This window comes from Stenella coeruleoalba, assembly GCF_951394435.1.
Source record: "Stenella coeruleoalba genome assembly, chromosome: 1".
In the NCBI taxonomy this organism is placed as follows: Eukaryota; Metazoa; Chordata; class Mammalia; order Artiodactyla; family Delphinidae; genus Stenella; species Stenella coeruleoalba.
Genome location: NC_137169.1, coordinates 776,496 through 794,016, shown reverse-complemented (window position 1 = coordinate 794,016; position 17,521 = coordinate 776,496). Strand labels below are relative to the sequence as shown.

Here is a 17,521-nt window from a genome sequence, read left to right as displayed (position 1 = left end):
ACTATCCTGGAGAAGAATGTTCCGTGCACACTTGAGAAGAAAGTGTAATATGCTGTTTTTGGATGGAATGTCCTATAAATATCAATTAAATCTGTTTGGTCTGTTGTGTCATTTAAAGCTTCTGTTTCCTTATTTATTTTCATTTTGGATGATCTGTCGATTGGTGTAAGTGAGATGTTAAAGTCCCCCACTATTATTGTGTTGCTGTTGATTTCCTCTTTCATAGCTGTTAGCAGTTACCTTATGTATTGAGGTGCTCCTATGTTGGGTGCATATATATTTATAATTGTTATATCTTCCTGGATTGATCTCTTGATCATTATGTAGTGTTCTTCCTTGTCTCTTGTAACATTCTTTATTTTAAAGTCTATTTTATCTGATATGAGTACTGCTACTCCAGCTTTCTTTTGATTTCCATTTGCATGGAATATCTTTTTCCATCCCCTCACTTTTCAGTCTGTGTGTGTCCCTAGTTCTGAAGTGGTTCTCTTGTAGACAGCATATATATGGGTCTTGTTTTTGTATCCAGTCAGCAAGCCTGTGTCTTTTGGTTGGAGCATTTAATGCATTCACGTTTAAGGTAATTATCGATATTTATGTTCCTATTACCATTTTCTTAATTTTGGGGGGTTTGTTTTTGTAGGTCCTTTTCTTCTCTTGTGTCTCCCACTTAGAGAAGTTCCTTTAGCATTTGTAGTAGAGCTGGTTTGGTGGTGCTGAATTCTCTTAGCTTTTGATTTTTCCATCGAATCTGAATGAGATCCTTGCTGGGTAGAGTAATCTTGGTTGTAGTTTCTTCCCTTTCATCACTTTAAGTATATCATGCCCTCCCTTCTGGCTTGTAGAGTTTCTGCTGAGAAATCAGCTGTTAACCTTATGGGGGTTCCCTTGTATGTTGTTTGTCGTTTTTCCCTTGCTGCTTTCAATAATTTTTCTTTGTCTTTAATTTCTGCCAATTTGATTACTATGTGTCTCGGTGTGTTTCTCCTTGGGTTTGTCCTGTATGGGACTTGCTGCGCTTCCTGGACTTGGGTGGCTATTTCCTTTCCCGTGTTAGGGAAGTTTAGACTATAATCTCTGCAAATATTTTCTCTCGTCCTTTCTCTCTCTCTTCTCCTTCTGGGACCGCTATAATGTGAATGTTGTTGCGTTTAATGTTGTCCCAGAGGTCTCTTAGTCTGTCTTCATTTCTTTTCATTCTTTTTTCTTTATTCTGTTCCGCAGCAGTGAATTCCACCATTCTATCTTCCAGGTCACTTATCCATTCTTCTGCCTCAGTTATTCTGCTATTGATTCCTTCTAGTGTAGTTTTCGTTTCAGTTATTGTATTGTTCATCTCTGTTTGTTTGTTCTTTAATTCTTCTAGGTCTTTGTTAAATATTTCTTGCATCTTCTTGATCTTTGCCTCCATTTTTTTCCCGAGGTCCTGGATCATCTTCACTATCATTATTCTGAATTCTTTTTCTGGAAGATTGCCTATCTCCATTTCATTTAGTTGTTTTTCTGGGGTTTTATCTTGTTCCTTCATCTGGTACATAGCCCTCTGCCTTTTCATCTTGTCTATCTTTCTGTGAATATGGTTTTTGTTCCATAGGCTGCGGGACTGTAGTTCTTTTCGCTTCTGCTGTCTGCCCTCTGGTGGATGAGGCTATCTAAGAGGCTTGTGCAAGCTTCCTGATGGGAGGGACTGGTGGTGGGTATAGCTAGGTGTTGCTCTGCTGGGCAGAGCTCAGTAAAACTTTAATCCGATTGACTGCTGATGGGTGGGGCTGGGTTCCCTCCCTGTTGGTTGTTTGGCCTGAGGCAACCCAACACTGGAGCCTACCTGGGCTCTTTGGTGGGGCTAATAACAGACTCTGGGAGGGCTCACGCCAAGGAGTACTTCCCAGAACTTCTGCTGCCAGTGTCCTTGTCCCCAAGGTGAGCCACAGCCACTCCCTGCCTCTGAAAGAGACCCTCCAACACTAGCAGGTAGGTCTGGTTCAGTCTCCCCTGGCGTCACTACTCCTTCCCCTGGGTCCTGATGCACACACTACTTTGTGTGTGCCCTCCAAGAGTGGAGCCTCTGTTTCCCCAGTCCTGTCGAAGTCCTGCAATCAAATCCCGCTAGCCTTCAAAGTCTGATTCTCTAGGAATTCCTCCTCCCGTTGCCAGACCCCCAGGTTGGGAAGCCTGATGTGGGGCTCAGAACCTTCACTCCAGTGGGTGGACTTCTGTGGTGTAAGTGTTCTCCAGTCTGTGAGTCACCCACCCAGCAGTTATGGGATTTGATTTTACTGTGATTGTGCCCCTCCTACCATCTCACTGTGGCTTCTCCTTTGTCTTTGGATGTGGGGCATCTTTTTTGGTGAGTTCCAGTGTCTTCCTGTCGATGATTGTCCAGCAGCTAGTTGTGATTCTGGTGTTCTCGCAAGAGGGAGTGAGAGCACGTTCTTCTACTCTGTCATCTTGGTTCCTCTCTCCATTTACTACCCCCCCCCCCCCCCCCCCCCCCCCCCCCGCGGTACGCGGGCCTCTCACTGTTGTGGCCTCTCCCGTTGCGGAGCGCAGGCTCAGCAGCCATGGCCCACGGGCCCAGCCGCTCCGCGGCATGTGGGATCTTCCCAGTCTGGGGCACGAACCCGTGTCCCCTGCACAGGCAGGCGGACTCCCAACCACTGTACCACCAGGGAAGCCCCCATTTACTTTTTAATCATTGCTAATTAATGAATAACTTGGATGGAAATTTGGTTATTATAATAACCAAAGCTTGGTTATAAGCTTATAAGTTTGGTTTTCTTGTATTCAGTAAGCTTCTTGGTGAATTCCTATGACTAATGATTCTTTGATCAAGGAGTTTTATCTTGAGCATTCACTTGCTTAAAGCTTAATTAGGAAGGAAAATCTGGGACCAAAATGATACATATAGATCCTCCTTCAAACAGATTTTTGTTTATTTTTCTTTTTGGCTGCATTGGGTCTTCGTTGCTGTGTGCGGGCTTTTTCTAGTTGGGTTTAGTGGGGGCCATTCCTTGCTGTGGTGCGGTGGCTTCTCTTGTTGTGCAGCACGGGCTCTAGGTGCATGGGCTTCAGTAGTAGTGGCACGTGGGCTCAGTAGTTGTGGCTCGCGGGCTCTAGAGCACAGGCTCAGTAGTTGTGGCGCACAGGCTTAGTTGCTCCGTGGCACGTGGGATCTTCCCAGACCAGGGATCGAATCCGTGTCCCCTGCATTGGCAGGCGGATTCCTAGCCACTGCACCACCAGGGAAGTGCTCCAAACAGATTTTTGATGCCCGTTTCTTTGTTGTGTTTCTGCTTCTTTACTGTGGTCCCCCTTCTCACCCCTTTTTTGATGACTGGGCTTTTTTGTACCAACAAGGTTTCCTTTAAGAGAGGGATAGCAATTGGAGTAAAAATCCAGGAATGGAGAAAACAAAGTTAATTTGGCAACTCCTGTCACATCCAGAGAGAGATAAGAAGTGGCTGTGTTTATCAGTGTTTAGTTTAACCAGGTGAGAAACTTGAGTGGCAAGGACAAGTCAGTGTGTGGAGCCCCTGCTTCAGTGCTTGGCATGAAACAGGCGTGATGAATGCATGAATGAAGGCTCACAAACGTGAGCCCAGATATCAAGACCATTTATTGTTAAATGTTTTATAGACAATTTAAAACGTTCGTCCTATTTTAGTGCTGTTGTATAGCATGGCTGTATGCTTTCAAACTGGAAGTACTGGCATACTTTGGGGATACTGCCGGTTCGGTTCTGCTACCACAGTTAAGCGAGTATTGCAATAAAACAAATCACATGACTTTTTTGGTTGTTTCCCAGTGCATATAAAAGTTGTGTTTACACTATATTGTAGTCTGCTAAGTGTGCAATAGCATTATGTTTAAAAAAACATACAGACCTTAAGTTGAAAATACTTTATTGCTAAAGAGTGCTAATCATTATTTGATCCTTCAGTGACTTATAATAGTAACATTAGGTAGTAACACCATAACAAATATAATGATAATTAAGAAGTTTGAAATATTTCAGGAATTACCAAAATGGGACATAGAGACACAAAGTGAGTAAATGCTGTTGGAAAAATGGCGCTGATGGACTTGCTCAACATGGGGCTGTCAGAACTCTTCAGTTTGTAGAAAACGCAGTATCTCTGAAGTGCAGTAAAACAAAGGATGCCTGTAAATGTTCCTAAATATTTGGCCTAAACTGGTGTATGGCACAAGAACAGGTTCACGAAATGCTTTTCTAACAGAGACCACATCATAAACACAGACGTCAGCTGAGCTTCACAGTAAAGAGCACTGCCAGATTCTGAATGGTCTGAAGGCACAGAGTGTCTATGATTCTTGCTTCTTTCCAGTTCCCATCATAAATCACAGACGCTTTAGAATATGAGTGACAGAAACACTTCAATTCAGAGTGCCTTCTGTTTTGCAGTTTTTGCAGGAAATACAATGCTCATGTCTTCAGCTGGTAAGTTTTGGAAGCATTGTCCTTTTTCTTGACTCTGGGGAAATATATTACTTTTTAAAAGTTGTCTCTAACTCTTCAAGGCAAGAATACGTTAATGTTTCTCGGATTTCTCTGTAAGGGACCAGTCAGGATCTTGGTCAGGATCTTGGTCCAAATCTGGCGGAGAGCCCCAACTTCACCCGCAGCGTTTGTGTACGTGTATTTGGCCATCCTCAGACTCGATGAATCAGAATCCTGCGGGAGGGTGCCTGAAGTATGGTGGGTAAGGTACAAGGGCTTTCGACTAGGCCAGGCTAAAAAAGTTTGATTTTCTTCTGTAGGAGGAGCACTTGAAGACTGGAATCAGATGTCAAGAGCTGCCCTTCAGAAAGATAAATCAGGCAGTGGTGTATAGGATGGCTGGAGAGGGAAAGAGGTGGCTGGGGAAGCAAGTTAATAGCAGGCTAGGCAAAGGCCCGGACAGTGGGAGTGGAGTCCAGGGGGCGAGACAGGCAGATGGGTAGGATTGAGTGGCAGCTTGCGGGGAGGGGGGTTTTCTGTGCCGGAAGTGGGCGGTGAATCCACCGTCAGTGGGTTTGGAAAGGAAAGCCTGTTACTGTGATAGGGGATTGAGCCCTTAGAGCAGTGCACTGCCAGGACTCTAGGGATCGGGCTGCAGTCAGGAAAGGGCGTAGCAAGGAGATGGGGGACAGCAAAAGAATGGTAATCCCCTCACCCAGCGTTCGAGGAGGAGGAGGTGATTGGCACGTCAGGTGTTGCTCGTACAGTCAGGTAAGGGGGCTAAGGGTCTGTTGCTGCCATCCCCCAGGTGGGAGGCAAAGGGCGTATAACTGGAGGCTAAGGGTTCAGGCTTGGAAGATAAGACAGGTGGGAATTTGGGGGTCCTCTCGCAGAGACTGTTGGTGAAGCCCTAAACTGAGGAGGTCATGGACTTACTTGCAAGCACTTAGGGAACGGATGCTTGGTGCTGGTGTAGGTATGATATACAGGTAGTTTTAGTAGAGTTATTTGGTTGCAAGAAACCAACCAACTGAAGCTCCAGATTAAGAAAAAACAAGAAGATGTAGAGACGTGGATGGACCTAGAGACTGTCATGCAGAGTGAAGTAAGTCAGAAAGAGAAAAACAGATACCGTATATTAACGCATATATGTGGAATCTAGAAAAATGGTACAGACGAACCGGTTTGCAGGGCAGAAATAGAGACACAGATGTAGAGAACAAACGTATGGACACCGAGGGGGGAAAGCGGGGGCGGGGGATGAATTGGGAGATTGGGATTGACATATATACACCAATATGTATAAAATTGATAACTAATAAGAACCTGCTGTATAAAAAAAATAAAATTCAAATATTAAAAAAAAAGAAAAAACAAGAATTAATTATAAGACTGGAATGCAGAGGCCCTGGGAAGGGACAGGAACAGCGGGGAGTGTGCCCCTCTTGTACATCAGTGTTACTCTTCTTCCTGCTGCTCCGTCTACGCCGTGGAGGGTGGCCTGCCACAGCTCTCCAGTTCATGTCCCACTTCCAGACCCAGAGAGCCCACTGCACTCTCAGTCTCAGTTTCCACATTATTGGGGGATACAGTTTGTTTGGTCTGACTTGAGCTGGGTGCCTGTCCTTGGTGTGGTCAGCTCTGACTGGGGTGAGTGGGAGCCAGGGGACCATCCCAAGACCAGGGTTTGGAGGAGGAACAATGGGGGCAGCTCTTAGAAAAGGTGGTGACAGACCCCTCCGCTCCAAAGCAAAGTGTCCAAAGCAGCGATGAAGGCAAGGCACAAGCCTTGCTTACAGCCTAGTACGGTGGGAACATGGCAGTGCATCAGAGAACGGGGAGGGAGGCTGGGTAGTTGGGGAGAGGGGCAGTCAGGGAGGTTTAATAAAGCTCTGTCTCTAAGGTTGAGTGCTGTTTCCTGGCAGAGGGGAAGAGAGGCCAAAGGACATTCTGAGCAAAGGGACAAATTTAGTTTTTGTATCTGATTTTCTTTCTTTTTAAAAAATGTACACAGACTTATTATTTTAAAATGACAGTAAGTTTAGCGCCAGCGTAAGCCCCTGGGCTTGAGTCCCTTCACTGGGTGTGATGCTAACTGTGCCTCTGTTCAGCTTTGAGTTAGCTACTGACCTTCCTTTGCCTGAGCTATCTTTTCTGTAATTTTACAGAATTGAAATGACAAGGAATGATGATAACAGTATGTATTCGTTGGGTTATTGAGGAATTAATCAGATGATGAGTATAAAGTACTTAGCAGCATAGCATTTGGCATATAGTAAGTACCTGATAAATTTTAGGGTTGGTTAACAATAATTTGACCTATGTCTTTTTTCGAGGTACGTGGTTAAAATCTAGTTTGGGGTCTTAGGCTCTACCAGTTTAGCTATCCGTAAGATAGTGGGTACACTCCTGAGGCTTGCTCATTAAGTTGCTATGGGCCTTAGAGGAACAGTAGGCACAGTGCTCAGAGCAGTGCCTGATAACACACGTGAGTGCCATGTGGGTCAGACCTTCTGGGGTGGTCACTGTATCGGAATATCATTACTGTATCGAAGAGTGCATTAACCACCAAATCTAAGGTCCAGAAAAGAAAGAGAAGGAAATCATGTCTCCTCTGGATCTCCTGAGTTCCAGATGTGATGTCTTCCTTATTTTTCCGCCCTTTGGGGGAAAATATCCTTTAGTAGCTTCCTAGACTTTGTATGTCTTTATTCTGACCTTAGGATTGATAATTTTGAGTATACAGTTCTTGCTTGGAATTAGTTCAGGACATTACTCTGTTTTCTCCCAGTTTCCAGTGTTGCTGTTGGGAATTCAGAGCTGTTGATTCTTGATCCTTTGTATACCACCGATTTTTTCCATCTGGAAGCTTTTAGGATCTTACTTTTGCTTCTGGAGTTCTGAAACATGTAGCTTGATTGCAGTGTCTCTTCAGTCATTGTGCTGGGCGCTTGGCACGTCGTTTCAGTCTGGGAATATAGGCAGCCCTGGGAGGAGACTGTCAGCGTTGCGGCTGTGCCTCCTGTTTCTGTGTTGGATTTAAAGGGCTCTGAGCAGATTGCTGCTTCTGTCCATTTTCCACATTGATGTATCCCTGGCTGTATTTCCGTACTTCTTCCCCCCAAAACATGCCAAATGTTAAGCAGTTACTACTGTGTTTGATAGTAAAGTTAGTTTTTTATTGCAAAATTTGAGCTATTCTTCTAGGCAAACCAAAGTTGGGGAAAAAGTTGGAGCTTTTTTTGATTTTGGTTTTTTTTTTAATTTTATTTTATATTTTTATACAGCAGGTTCTTATTAGTTATCCATTTTATACATATTAGTGTATACATGTCAATCCCAATCTCCCAAATCATCCCACCACCACCCCCGCCACTTTCCCCCAGTGGTGTCCATACGTTTGTTCTCTACATCTGTGTCTCTATTTCTGTCCTGCAAACTGGTTCACCTGTACCATTTTTCTAGGTTCCACATATATGCGTTAATATACAATATTTGTTTTTCTCTTTCTGACTTACTTCACTCTGTATGACAGTCTCTAGATCCATCCACGTCTCTGCAAATGACCCAATTTCGTTCCTTTTTATGTCTGAGTAATATTCCATTGTATATATGTACCATATCTTCTTTATCCATTCCTCTGTTCATGGACATTTAGGTTTCTTTCATGACCTGGCTATTGTAAATAGTGCTGCAGTGAACATTGGGATGCATGTGTCTTTTTTTCTTTTTAATAAATTTATTTATTCATTTTTGGCTGTGTGTTGGGTCTTCGTCGCTGCACGTGGGCTTTCTATAGTTGCCGCGAGCAGGGGCTACTCTTCGTTGCAGTGTGCTGGCTTCTCATCGCGGTGGCTTCTTTGTGGAGCACAAGCTTTGTGCTCTAGGGGCGTGGGATTCGGTAGTTGCGGCCTGTGGGCTCAGTAGTTGTGGTGCACGGGCTTAGTTGCTCCGCGTCATGTGGGGTCTTCTCGGACCAGGGATCGAACCCGTGTCCCCTGCATTGGCAGGCGGATTCTCAACCACTGCGCCACCAGGGAAGCCCCGCATGTGTCTTTTTGAATTACAGTTTTCTCTAGGTATATGCCCATTGTTGGGATTGCTGGGTCATGTAGTAATTGTTTTGCTTTGTTTTGTTTTGCGGTACACGGGCCTCTCAGTGTTGTGGCCTCTCCCGTTGTGGAGCACAGGCTCCGGACGCGCAGGCTCAGGACGCGCAGGCTCAGCGGCCATGGCTCACGGGCCCAGCCGCTCCACGGCATGTGGGATCTTCCTGGACCGGGGCACGAACCTGTGTCCCCTGCATCGGCAGGCAGACTGTCAACCACTGCGCCACCAGGGAAGCCCAGTGATTCTGTTTTTACTTTTTTAAGGAACCTCCATACTGTTCTCCATAGTGACTGTATCAGTTTACATTCCCAGTTGGAACTCTTTGCAGGTCATATTGCATAGTTAACCACCCTTCTGCAAAAAATAAAGTTTCTCTCATAATTTTTCCCCCAAAGATTTACTGTCTCATATGGAAACCACAGTGAAATGTGTGTGTTTTTTTAAGCTTTTAATGAACACAAGAGAATACAGGATAATTTAAAAAACAATTGAGGGCTTCCCTGGTGGCGCAGTGGTTGAGGGTCTGCCTGCCGGTGCGGGGGACACGGGTTCATGCCCCGGTCCGAGAGGATCCCACATGCCGCGGAGCAGCTGGGCCCGTGAGCCATGGCCGCTGAGCCTGCGCGTCGGGAGCCTGTGCTCTGCAACGGGAGAGGCCACAACAGTGAGAGGCCCGCATACCGAAGAAAAAAGAAAAAAGACTCCACATGCCAATGCAGGGGACACGGGTTAGAGCCCTGGTCCGGGAAAGACCCCACATGCCGCGGAGCAACTAAGCCCGTGTGCCACACAACTACTGAGCCTGCGCTCTAGAGCCCGTGCTCCGCAACAAGAGAAGCCACCGCAATGGGAAGCCCGCGCACCACAATGAAGAGTAGCCCCTGCTCACTGCAACTAGAGAAAGCCCGCACACAGCAACAAAGACCCAACGCAGCCAAAAATAAATAAATTAATTAAAAAAACAAAAAACTGAGCATGGTTAGAAACTTATTATTCAGCATCTAGGGTTAGCCAAAACTGTTTTAGGTAGGAGCATCACAAGTGTTCCTGTGCGCCTCTCCTGCCCCTGGTGCACCTTCATACAGAGCTGGTTCGCAGACTGTGATGGTGGAAACTGCAGCCCCGGTGTGTTCTTGAGAAGGAGGTGGTGCAGACAGGAGGTTCTTGATGTGTCACTGTATGAAATCACTGTGTGGTATGCTGCCGGGAATGTGGCTGGCAGTGTTCTACAGGCAAGTCCAAGCTTTGTACAGAACATCCAACATAGCACCTGAAGATACTCGTTAAGGAACCTCTGGACACACGAGTGGAAGCAAGGCAGAGCCCCAGCCTCCCAGGAAACGGGGTTAACGGAGCCTTTGTGGGTGTGGGGCAAGGTGTGTCCTCTGCCAAAGACTGTGTGTACCGTGTGGGGCAGAACGTTAACTTTGGGGGAGTCCTTATATATTCTATCGCAGTATGTTGGTTTTTGGGGTTTTTTTTCAGTTTAGCAAACACCCACCTTTCTGCCAGAATAAAGTTGAAGGCTCATCCTCAAACCGAGGCGGCCTGCACATTTGTTTCCGTCTTCATGTGAATCTGAATTTGAGCAGAAGTTGGATGACTTGCGTTTCTGCCTCACTTCCGCTTGCAGCGGGTTTGAGAGGGGTGTATTTCTTCTTTGGCCAATAATTTTTGAGAACAGTATTCTAGTGTCGTAAAGGTGAAGGCAGTTTACTGTTGAAGAAATTTGAAGGCTGTGGCGTGCTGAGGATTACAAAACCTGCGCGCAACTCAGCTGAAGAGTAGATTGACTCAACTTTCCATACTGATGGCCCCACAGAAGAAGGGGTGTCCCGTCCGTAGGTGTAGATACTGTTTACTTTGGTTTCTGCTGCTTTTTCTGGTGCACAGTGAAAAATTATATGTGATACACAGAAAGTGATCTGTTGGTAAGAGATAAAGGAATCAGTGGAAGCCAGACTTGAGGAGGACCCAGCAGTTGGAGCTGTCAGGGGCTAGACAGTAGCTGTGATTGCAGTGGAGTTAAATTAGAGAACAGTAACAGAACGCTGTCTGGAAAGTCCCCAGGTAGTTGAAAATTAAAGATGACCTCATAAGGGAAACTTGAAAATTTTAATTTGAATGAAAGTGAAAACAAAACATATCAACATTTGTGGGGCATAGTGAAAGCAGTGCTTATAGGGAAATCTGTAGAATTAAATGCTTACTACAGAAAACAGAAAAGGTCTCACCAATCTAAGCTTCTACCTTAAGAAACTAAAAGAAGAGCACATTGATTTCAAAACAAGCACAAGGAAGAAAATAATGACAGTAAGAGAGAATTTTGTGAAACTGAAAGCAGAAATACAGTAGGAAAAATCAGTGAAACTGAAAATCGGTCCTTTGAAAAAATCATATTGATAAACCTCTAGCCAGCCTGAGAAAAAAAACACTTAAAACACTGTTAAAATGAATAAAAATTAATTAAATATGAAAAGTTAAATATTCATCTTTTTTTTAAAGTATACTCTTAAAAATCAAACTGCATTGATTGAGTCATTAAATCTTGAGGTTGTACCAAGTTTTCCAGCTACTAAAGCTTTTTCTTACTGTATTGGTCAGTGGAAAAGTCAAAAAAATAGTTATAAAATAAGTTATTTTCTCTGACTTTATCTTCAGGTCATCCCATCTTTCATTTGATCACTGCAAGGGCATATTTTTTAAATCTGTATTTGCCTTTTGTTGGCTGTAGTATTTCCCTTCCCCAGCTTTTAATTTTGAATAACTTTTGAAGCTACAGAAAGTTGAAAGAATAGGTCAGTGAACATTCTTGTACCTTTCACCAAATTTCGGTAATTTGTAGCATTTCCTCTCTGCTTTTTTGGTGAACCGTTTGATTGTTGTGTCATGGTACTTTATTCTTCACAACTCCAGCCTGTCCCAAGAACAAGGATGTCCTCTTACATATCCACAGTAGTTTCGTGATACCCCAAATCTTAACGTTGATTCACTAATGCGTAATCCAAGTCCACATTTAGATTTCTTCAGTTTTCTTCAGAACGTCTTCATGTCCTTTATTCAAATTCAGGGTTTAATCAAGTTCATGTGTTGCACGTTTTGTTATCTTGTCTCCTGAGGGTCACTACATCTTGAGCAGTCTTCCCACCTTTTTTTTTTTTTTTTAAGATGTTGGGGGTAGGAGTTTATTAATTAATTTATTTATTCTTGCTGTGTTGGGTCTTCGTTTCTGTGCGAGGGCTTTCTCTAGTTGTGGCAAGTGGGGGCCGCTCTTCATCGCAGTGCGCGGGCCTCTCACTATTGTGGCCTCTCTTGTTGAGGAGCACAGGCTCCAGACGCGCAGGCTCAGTAGTTGTGGCTCACGGGCCCAATTGCTCCGCGGCATGTGGGATATTCCCGGACCGGGGCATGAACCCGCGTCCCCTGCATCGGCAGGCGGACTCTCAACCACTGCGCCACTAGGGAAGCCCTAATTATTATTCCTTTTTACCCTCAGATTTATTCCTGAATTTGGCTAGGGGACCTCCTTCACATTATCATTTCATATTCTGCCTCTTCAGGACAGGTTTGTACTAGAGAATTATTGAGAACTGAGAAGTTTACTTTGTCTCTTACAAGCCCCCAGTCCTTTATGCAAAACTCTTAGGACTGGATGTGTTCTAGAATTCAGCCTTTTTCAGGGTTTAGAAAGATGAAGTGGTGTGTATATCACACGTGCACAGTGCCCGCAGCAGGACTTATAATCAGACACCTTAAATCTTGTGATAAAATGTATGACTGTTCACACTGAACAGGATAAAGGCTAATTAATGCCCTTATGTCCGTTCTGTCTGGGTTTAGTTATCTCAGAATTACAGATAAGTAACAGGGTACATGTGTGAGGTTATGCGGATATGGAAGGAATCATTCCCAACAGGTGTACCTTTGCTTGATTTGAAATTTTAATGTCCCCAGTAAAGGAATTCTCTAGGTATATCTCAAGAGGACTCAGTTTGTAGATTTTGAAAAATGTTGGAATAACAGTATTCATACAAATGCTAGTATTTGATACTTAAAATCTCATGATACTAGATTATGTGTGTACAAAGAAGTTCATCACAGAGAGATTTAATATTGCTAAATTAGCAACTGTACTGAATCAAAACATAGGCTTAGTTGATCTTATCAGGAGCCTTAAAGTGCCTAATCTTTGACATAGAATAATTCCATCTTTTAAAATCTTCTCTAAGGATATTAGCCTAATAAAATCCTGGGAACATGGCTTCCCTGGTGGCGCAGTGGTTAAGAATCCACTTGCCAACGCAGGGAACACGTGTTTGATCCCCGGTCCGGGAAAGATCCCACATGCCGCGGAGCAACTAAGCCTGTGCGCCACAACTGCAGAGCCCGTGTGCCATAACTACTGAAGACCGTGCGCCTAGAGCCTGTGCTCCGCAACCAGAGAAGCCACCGCAGTGAGAAGCCCGCACACCGCAACGAAGAGTAGCCCCAGCTCACCGCAACTAGAGAAAAGCCCACGCGCAGCAACCAACACCCAACGCAGCCAAAAAAAAAAAAAATCGTGGGACTAGAACTGCCTTGGCTCTTGAGCGCCTTGAGCGGACTGTGGTGCCCCTGGCCACTGAGAATGGCTCGGAGTCCTCCCCAGCTTTTGTGCAGTGGCTTCTCTGGGCCGGGGGCAGGGCCCGTTCCCTCTGACCCCAGAGCCGGGGTTGGGTCAGCAGCACACCTGCTTCAGCGCTCTGCTCTCTGAACCTTGGGGTCCTGGCCTGTGCGTGCATTTCCAGGACTGTGCCCGTACCACACAGCTCTGTGTGAAACTAGCCCTTTCCTTTTAACCGAAGGACGTTGATGTACAATATTATGTTAGTTTCAGGTGCAGTACGTAGTGGTGTGACGCTTGCATACGATATGAAATGATCCCCACGATAAGTCTATAACCTTCTGTCCCCATACAGAAGCTATCACGATATTACTGACCATATTCCTTATGCTGTATGTTACATGCCATGTCTTATTTTATAATTGGAGGCTGTAGAAAGTAGCCCTTCTGGATTTTTATTAGTTTAGTTTGTGTTGGTACAGTCCCTCTCTTTTTTTCTCTCTGTACCTCATAGGATAATTTTTCATGCTTTCTCCACGAGACTGTAAGACCCATGTAGGTGGCTCACATCCCTGGTTGTGACATGTTGTTTTGAGCGTTAGCACACTATCTCACATTATAGGCATGGAAATAGTTGTTGAGTGAATGGATGTTCAAGGGATTTGACCCATACATCACTTAAAATTAAGCCAAGGTACTGGGTAGACTTCAAAGACTAGTGTTTGAGGTGCAGCCAGAGGCAGCCTGAAGGCAGTACTGGGCAGGGAGGGCGTGGTGTGCGGCCGCCTGGTCCCTCTGTGAGGGAGTGGTCTGGAAGCTTTGTGCTGCACGGGTTTGCATAGGCAGACTGTGTACAGAGGATAAGAGGGAGGGATGCAGGGCTCATGCCCTCCTTCCAGGAGGCCGCCACCGGCCACAGGAAGATGGTCTAAAAGCAGTGTTGGGGTAGGCGAGGCGCTGTTTATTTGGAATATTAGAAGTGTTTGGTTTGCTCATAAAAATCATGATAGAGTTGTTGTTACTCTGTTTAAATATATGATTTGAATTTTATTTCACATATTTAAAATTTGACTAAAAATTGGTCTGTAAACGGTTGTACCTTTTTCTTGAATTTTATGTTTGCATCTTCCTCCAACTTCTCTTTCTAACTGGGTCTCTTTCTAAGAACGTTAAATAGAGAACAATTCAGCATGTACTCATGCCACCCCTTACTTCCACTCTGTAGCAGCACCCCTCGTGGCTGGGCTTCAGAGTAACCATGGAGTGTCCTCCCTGCCAGCCTGCTGCCTGAGAACCATCTTTTCTCCTGACTGTCTGGCCATGCGCTGCCCCCTCCCCTGTGGGCCCTGGAAACCCGTCAGCCAGGCTCATCAGTCTAGTGTGCTCAGCCCTTAGGGGTCTAAAGGTGGGACTCACTTGCCATGGTACCTTTTGCCTCTAGTAGGTGTGGTAGCTTTGTAAAATGTAGCCTTTGGTTTTTTAAATCCCTGGTTTTCTGATTTTCTGTAAAAGTGGTACCCCTAGTTTAGGATCACATGAATGTGTGCTGCTGTCTAAGACAATGGTCTTGTTCTCTGTGCTGGGTTCTGTGGGCTGGGCAGTCAGAAAAAGAACCCCACTTGGGTCTTATTTTTAGCCAGAAATGAGTCCAGACAGCTGTCCATGTGAATCAGGGGGAGGTGGTTTGGCGGTGCTCTCAGCATCCTCTGTGAGCTGGAGGGTCAGTGCTCTCTGGGAGTTAGCTCCCTGTCTTCTCTTCCAAAGAATAGAGAGCTTGAACTTTGTTTCATGCCTTGAGCCACAAGGCAGTCTAGGCCTTTGAATTAGAGCAAACAATGATACATTTTTCTATTTTACTTTCTTCTGTCTGTCTCTTGATGTGGAAAATACGTGAAAGGACTTACATTTGGAGATTGGGGTGATTGTGACAGTTACCTTAAAGGAGTGGCTCTCACCTGGGATTAGTATTGCTCTCCCCATGTGACATCTAGTGGTGTCTGGAAATTTGGGGTTGTCACAGCTGGGGAAGGGGATGCTGAGGCCGGCCAGCTGCTGAATATCCTACAGAAGACAGGACGGCCCCCACCACAGAGAACAAGCCACTCTAAAATGTCAGTTGTGGGGCTTCCCAGGTGGCACAGTGGTTAAGAATCCGCCTGTCAATGCAGGGAACATGGGTTCAAGCCCTGTTCCGGGAAGATCCCACATGCTGCAGAGCAGCTAAGCCCGTGCACCACAACTACTGAGCCTGCGCTCTAGAGCACGCAAGCCACAACTACTGAAGCCCACGTGCCACAGCTATTGCAGCCCGCGCGCCTAGAACCCGTGCTCCACAACAAGAGAAGCCACCGCAGTGAGAAGCCCGCACACTGCAATGAAGAGTAGCCCCCGCTCACTGCAACTAGAGAAAGCCCGTGCGCAGCAACAAAGACCCAATGCAGCCAAAAATAATAAATAAATAAAAAAAAATAATAAATGTAAAAAAACCTGTCAGTTGTGCCAAGGTTGAGATTCCCCGGCTTTCAGTTTGATGGCTTCATGAAGCCTTGGGTGTACACTCCTGGGAGCCCGGCTCAGAGGGTTCATGGGGGCGAGAGCCGTAGTTTGCCCCCGTCTCCAACTTCTTCCACACCCACCGGTTTGGTTTGGTTTGGTTTTTTCAAGTACCTTTAACAGCACTTATTCTTTCCCCCACCCCGAGGTAAAATTCATATAACAAAACGGTTTTAAAGTGAACAATTCAGTGGCATTTTAGTAATTCACAGTGTTGTGCAGCCACTGCCTCTACCTAATTCCAGAACATTTCTGTCACCCCAGAAGCATCCCTGTGTCCGTCGAGCAGTTGTCCGTTGCGCACAGAGCCCCTGGCAGCTACTGCCTCTGTCTCCGTGGATTTGCGTGCTCTGGATATTTCACATCAACAGAGTCATACCGTGTGTGACCTTTTGTGTCTGGCTTCTTCACGTAGCGTGATCCATGCTGTATGTGTAGCAGTGCCTCATTCCTCTTCATGGATGAATAGGATTGCGTTGTGTGGGTGTACCGCACTTTGTTTATCCATTCATCTCCTGATGGACATTTGGGCTGTTGCCCCCTTTCGGCTGTTGTGAAGAGTGCTTCTGTGAACATACGTGTACATGGATTGCATACCTGGTTCCAGTTCTTTTGGATGTGTACCTACAAGTAGAAATGCTGGGTTGTATGGTGATTCTGTGTTTAACTTTTTGAGGAACCACCACACTGTTTTCTTCATGCCCACTTTTACTGCCAGAAAAGTATGTGCTTGCTTATAACATAAGCAGCGTTCGAGCATAATTCGAAAACAAAACTATGTTGTTACAAATAAATGCCTTAGAATTCATAGTTCAGCTGGGGCGCCAGCTTGTTGGTGCCTCTCCTGACCCCCAGGTTAGGGGCACGCACTGAGTCTGGAAATGTAGTAGAGGGTTGATCAGTAGGCAAGAGGCAACCTGCGAAATGGCCAAGAGCGGCCTTGCCACAGAGTATTTTGGAGAGATTACCAGAACATCTTTAAGTGTACTGAAACTTAGTTTCTGGGGAAGAGCACGCAGGTATTTCAGAAGAAATCTAGAAGTAAATATTTTTTCACACTGGCTGCAGTGTGATGAGAGGCAAGTCCAGAGGCTTGTTGCTGTGTCTGCTGCTCTGGCCTTCTGGACACCCAGGGCCACATCTTTGGACGGCACTGCAGCAGCGGGACTGGGCCAGAGGGGTGGGCTGGAGATGTGCCCAGGTGGACTTGCCTGCACTTAGGGAACAGTCAGCCTGTGGCTTCTTTGACATTCACATGAGATCCTCTGTGGGCCAGATGGGAAGTCTGGGGAAGGTTACTCTTAGAATCTTCTTGAATTGCAATGTTTTTTTTCTGTTGCTGTTACTATAATTTTTGTAGTAAGAGGATTCTAAACACCCCTTCCCCCTGATGCTTTTCAGTTTAATTCAAGATATTTTCCCTGAGGCATTTCTAAGGATTTTTCTTTTTTTTTTTTAAAGAAATTGAGATCAGATTTCTTCTTTTCCACACTGAAAAACTTACCACTAAGTTAATACAAAGTACTGATAAGTAAAGTGATTTGGGGGCAAGAAATGGTGATGGGGAAGGGGCGGAATTATGTGCTTATTAACATGTATGGAATATTGTGCCTCACAACCTGAATCAATGCAAATACAGCCTTTTCTCTGTTGCAGACAATTTTACATGTTTTGGAGACCAGACCAGAAGCACTTCTGAATTAAGGTAATTTTGACGTAATTGATTCTTACCAGTTTTTAAAGTACAATATTTAAATTTCTTCAGGGTTTCTTTTTTTGAGAACCTGGTTTTTGTT

At 45.1% G+C, this 17,521-nt stretch overlaps 1 protein-coding gene across 4 annotated transcripts in view; it reads left to right on the top strand.

Annotated features, from left to right (window-relative positions):
- The window catches only part of GNB1 (G protein subunit beta 1), a 92,165-nt gene that overhangs the window by 33,700 nt on the left and 40,944 nt on the right, over positions 1–17,521 (top strand). For 3 of the 4 annotated variants that reach the window (XM_079942971.1, XM_079942969.1, XM_079942968.1), the window contains exon 2: positions 17,382–17,430. The exons of the other annotated variant lie outside the window; for it this stretch is intronic. The gene's annotated coding sequence lies outside the window, so the exon portion shown is untranslated. The remainder of the gene's footprint in view (positions 1–17,381; positions 17,431–17,521) is intronic. 4 annotated transcript variants of the gene reach the window in all.